The following is a 6067-nucleotide window of genomic DNA, read 5'->3' as shown; positions in this document are numbered from 1 at the left end:
CTGTAACACAATATCGCACCGCACCGCGACTTTGGAGCGGTTCTAGGAATAGCTCGTACTGGCGTAGGCTTCCACACTATCGCACCGAATCGTCAAAACGGTGCGATCCTACATTACAGACTGCCGCACACGTGGGCCAGTGTTGCCAAGTGTCCCATAATTCCGTGTTTTTCAACGAATTATTGCCATGGAATACTTTAAGATTTAAGGTAAACGTACTGGTGCTCTACGCGATACCAGTACATATAGGTATGTCTTCTTAAATCTTAAGTCATTGTCAATAGAGGTTACAGCAGGGTGTCATCTATTGGGCATTAGCATGTCGAGCATTAGTACGTTTACCTTAATTTAAATTAATTTGGCTCCGCCTTTTTAAATATAGATAGATGAAGGGCCTGAGGTAATATCTATAATCAAATTTTTTGCCTGAAAATCTTTGGGAATCTGCGTCTTTAACCTTTTCGACGCCGTGTCAAACACAAAAGCTGTCACTCAGACGCCACGTCACCGAAGTGTCAAAACTGAAATTGAACTTTATGCATATGCACCTAGGTCTATGTTGCTCTGTGCTCTATGACCGATTAATACGTCTTTGGCGTTGGACCTGCGGTGCGTGTATATCGGTCATTGGCGTCCAAAAGGTTAAAGCACTGCTCCTGAATGTTTGTTATTTTATCAAGTGCATGGCTACATTGCCGTCCAGTTTGAATATGTATTCAACTGTCATAATTTGAAAATGACAAAGTTTGAGGAAATAAAAAATGTACTTCTTAAACAATATGTTGTAAAGAGTACGAATCCTACTAAATGCAATAAAACTTGAGCACAAACTATAACCCAGGATGTAGGTTTCTTGAGAGCTTGTATGACACCTAGCTTTGGCTTGGTCTTTTGTATTGTGATACAAATCTAGAGCTATGATTGTGAAAATGACTTTGGCTATAAGTTAATGATACATTTATTTATTTTTGTAGGTTTATTGTTGTTGGTCATTCGTTTTAAATTTTACTTGCGTTAATTATGTCGTTATTAATATGAAACATATTATTATTTTTCAAAGTAACCTTCTTCACTCTTTATATCGGCTAGACCAACACCCGTTTTCCACTAATCACTGATCAGCGGGCTCAGCACGGTTCCATTTTTATCGACTATCACTAAGCCCGTCACTTTCGCACTTACCTACTTGTTAGAACGTGACAGGCATGGTGATAAATGATAAAAATGCGACCGTGCTACTAGGGCTGGAGAAAGACTGTTTAGGATATGAATGGGACAAGCATACACAAATTACTCGCGTTTTTTATAAGTTTAAATTTTCATAGCATTAAAATAAAGTTCATACTAAGTATAAAAATCAGGTACATTCGCATGGCACAAGTTAATAGATCAAACAATTACAAATGAAGTGGAATACTGTATAAATACTTCCAACATAATTAGTATGCTTACCTACTTATAATATAGTAGTAACACTAGTACCACAACCTCACAGGCATTTGAGGTGTCTTAAGGAACTTTTGTTTATTAACCTACCTATATATAAACTTGGTATAGTATCAGGTAACATGGTACATTTCTACATCTAACAAATACAGGACTGTATATATTAATACATACATTAATCGACACGGAATCGGAAGAGAGACGAGGGATTGAACAACATTCAAAGCGTATTAAAGTGGCCGCGACCGACCTAGGAAATCTAACAGTTATAAATGCGTCTATTTATATACTATACAGCTGAAACGTGGTCGGCTCAAGCCCATTCCGCGTCGATAGATACATATGTATTTAAAAATTTTAAACGCTACGCAACGCAAACATTGACCCAAAAAATATGGCAACTATTTATTTTCATTTAGTAGGTGCATTACATTACAATAGACTGTGTACATTATAGCCAAAATATACTATTTCATTTTGCGTGGCATAGCTTTAACGTATGACATATAAAATCGCATAGCACGTTGAGTAATCTTATTATATAAATATGTAGTCGGACGGATTAATTATAAACGTTCCACTACCGCGATATTACATTTGAAGGGTCCACGGAAAGAACATGTCTAGTCACACTAGTGACATTTTGAGTAACCGCGGTTTTAAAATTTGGAACAATGTCAAAACGTATGGTAATTTCTTGACCAGGTATTATTTAACTAAAAATAAAGTTGTGTTACATTTATTATACAGTGGTAGCAAAAGATATAACTAATAGTTCATTAAGAGCTCTTCATTTTGAGATAAAAATCTCATTTTCCGAAAAATGTGACTAGACATGTTCTTTCCGTGGACCGTTCATTTGGTGTATTCCCATCTGTTCCCGCCGGGCACAAATTTCCATTCCCATCAGGCGAGGACCGATAGGGAATGAATCCTTCCTATCTGTGACCGGCTCGGTTTCTTCCTGTCTTTTTTATTGTACAAATTTATATTTTTGATAGTAACTAATTGAACAGTTAAAATTCCAAATCGTAAAATACCTACAACTTACTTTTTTCGCTATTATCAATATTTTATAATATATTAAGGTGGGAAAGTTCTGTATTTAATTTGTTCTACAACGGTTTTTTTTTTAGGTTTTCGTAAATAACTTGTAAACGGTAGCCCACAGCAGTTCTCAAAAAATATTAAATGAAAATGTTACACATACATCGTACAATGAATCGTATAACAAAAATTACAATATAACATATAATAATATGTCATGGCGTGGCGTTACAACAAGTGTATGATAGTTTTTTTAATAATTATATTAAGCATTACACACCCATGCATGTACAGTCAGCTACAGAGAAAAGGCACCAACCCTGCATACAAATTTCTTTGTAGCGGGGGTACCTTTTCTCTGCAGCTGACTGTACATTATATGTATAACTTTTATTTTTTCAATTCGTGAGTTACTTTCACTTTTAATCATAAAATAGTGATCAAATCTGCTACATAACTCTATACTTGTTGTAGGTAGTTGTTATGACGAAACCAGTTCACATTTTTTCACATTTATGATGTAAATTATTTAATTCTGAACCACGTCAAGTAGCTACATTATAATATAGCAACTATCAAAATCGACATTTGTAAACCTAATAACAAATACAGGAAGAAACCGAGGCGGTCACAGATGGGAAGGATTCATTCCCATTTGTCCCCGCCGGCCACAGATGGGAATGAATCCTTCCCATTTGTGCCCGGCAGGGACATATGGCAATGAAACTGTTTCCGCCGGGGACAGCTGCGCGCAGACAACATTATTATTACTACAGAACGTGTCGCGCTCTGTACGCGGTGTGCGGCGGTAAGTAGTGCGCATATGTAGTGTCACGTTATTCATTAAACTATAAACATCAGTCTTAATAAGACGTTATGTTAGTTAAACGTCAATAGAATTCATTACATTGAAACAAACAATTTTAGTCACAACAAGTAAACGGTAGGTAACCTTCATATATTTATAAAAAAAATGGAATGATGTCAATACCAGTAAATTAATATAATACTTAACCTAAAATATCAGTGAATAAATCAAATATTATGAATGTTTAATTCGTATGTCTATCGAGATCAATATTAATTGGCGTGTTAAGTAAAATATTAGCTACCAGATCTAATATAGCTTTCTCAGCATTTTCAGAAGTATTAGAATAATGGCATTTCGCACGCGACATTCCGGTGAATGCCCTATTTATTGACGGCCTCGAAAAATGCATACAACCTCGTTTAGTATCTAATGAAGGAGGCATTGCGAACTATCTACGAGCCAAAGATTTGTGGCTATTAACTCCTAAATGAGATCATATTGTCATATTACAATACACATTTTTTTTGTTAAATAATTTACTCTTATGGAAGACTTTGGGCTGCTATTCGTCCTTGCCTGGCGGCGTGAACTTATAGGGGTAGCCTAGGAATTGTAAAATCATTCCTACTTGCCCGTTATTACCAACCAACTAATTCGACGTTTAACTGATAAAGACATGCCAATGTCAAATACAATACGAGTATGTAGATGGGTAGGATAAAAATGTACCACATGTATATCGTGCACGAATGTACCCTCCAAAAAAAAAATTATAAAAATACATACCTAATCAGTCCAAGACGCCACATAGCTGGTTGGTATCAACAAGAATATAATCTAAGTAAACATCATAAGATATGCATTTTTTGAGTATAGTCAATTAATCAAATCATACTTAAAGTTAAAACATCCACTACCTTAAATAAATTTCGGGTCGACTGAAGTGAATTTATCAAGTGATTAAAATTGTTTCTACGATATAAGGCACATTAATGAACACAATACGCTAAAATTTAGGTTTAACTGTACGGGTGAGTGCTTTATCTACCCAAAGTAGGCTTTATAATAACCAGACTCTGATCCTGATTAAGACATTACAATGTACCTTCTATGACATAGGTAAAGCCCCATTCAGCGATTCCATGCGATTTTCGTTACATTGCGGTATTTAGTCATCTGACTGAATTTATTGTAATCTATTCGAATATTACATGAACATTCTTGAACCTTCCAAATCGGACTTTAATCACACCAAAATTCGCATTGCTGACGTAAGTGGTGAACCGTGGGTAGGCGGTTAAAGAAAACAATTTTTTTTAACATACAATTGAAATAATGTCTTTTTTATAATCAGGACGCGTAGCCAACGTGCCGATCGCTAACGCTCCGTAGCGACCGAAACGCAACTGTCACTGTCGCACTAATATGGAAGAGTGATAGAGAGACACTAAGCGATTCGATGGCGAAGCGCAAACGATTGTTACCTTGGCTAGGCGGCCAGGAAAATATAGTCAACGCCAAAAGGTCGATTCACATCATCTGCTTTTAAAATGGTTTATGGAGCAGGTGTAATAAATACTATGTAACATAAAGGACTAGGCACTTATGGTAAGATTACTTCCAGGTTGGTTTCTAGCATTTCTTGATTATTGTCGAAACCTTATTAGTAAAACTTAGCATGCCTCTAATAGCATAGAAGAAAAAGCATTTCCCATGTGATAATTGCGCAACTCTTATCTCAGGCGGTTGGAAGTAGTAGTACCTACCTGTAGTATTTTCTAGACCTATAGTATTTTCTAGTAGAAGGTAGCTGAGCTCTGGGACAAGTTTAGTCAATTGTGTCTCTCATGACTATTTCCTGTTTATTGATTAATCTGTCAGCTCCCACGGCTCATATATGAGCCAGAACGCTTATGGTGACGTCATATCGTGGGATTCGACAGGTTAACAAAATATTAGTCTGTTCTGGTTACCAGGTCTGAAACTCTGAACTATGTTTAATCTGGTATCAAATATTACCAAAAACGGTAAATGTTATGGTTTAGCTAACTTGAAGTATTTGACAATATGCTTAACTGCCTTAAGGCCTGAGGCGTCTGCCTTAAGGCGTCACTGATGAAGTTAAACGACCGCTGATTTTCAACGGAAAACATCCAGCAATACGCCTCCTAATAGCCAGATATCGTCAAAAAGCTGGCCATGCGAACAAAGAAAAGGTCTTGAACGAGCTCCAACGAAGATTTTGTATTTTAGGACCTAGAAATGCTGTCCGTGTAGCGGCCCATGACTGCCAGTTTTGCAAACTTCGCCGTGCCAGAACATTTCAACCACCGATGAGAGATCTACCGGAGTCTCGCTTGGCTCATCATCAAATGCCGTTCTCTTTCGTCGGCTTGGACTGCTTGGGACCCATACTTGTTTCGGTTGGTCGAAGAAGGGACAAGCGCTACGTTGTCGTATTTACGTGCCTCGTCATCCGCGCCGTACATCTTGAAGTGGTACACAGTTTATCGACAGACGAGACTATGTGTCTACGCCGTTTTATTTCTCGTCGAGGAACACCACAAGAGATCTTACTCTCACGGTACAGCCTTTGTTGGGGGAAAAAGGTAGTTACGAGCTCTTTGCGGCGACTCTGTTGAAGATTTTGCCGCCAACGAATCAATCAATTTGCGTTTCATTCCTCCCGCAGCATCTTTTACTCGTATGGGTTAGTCGTACTCGGTTAGTTCACAGTGTTAAGCTTGCGAAAGTCCACTTCTC

This window comes from Cydia amplana, chromosome Z (assembly GCF_948474715.1).
Source record: "Cydia amplana chromosome Z, ilCydAmpl1.1, whole genome shotgun sequence".
Lineage (NCBI taxonomy): Eukaryota > Metazoa > Arthropoda > Insecta > Lepidoptera > Tortricidae > Cydia > Cydia amplana.
The sequence above is the reverse complement of the archived record's forward strand: the minus strand, read 5'-3'. Positions refer to the sequence as shown.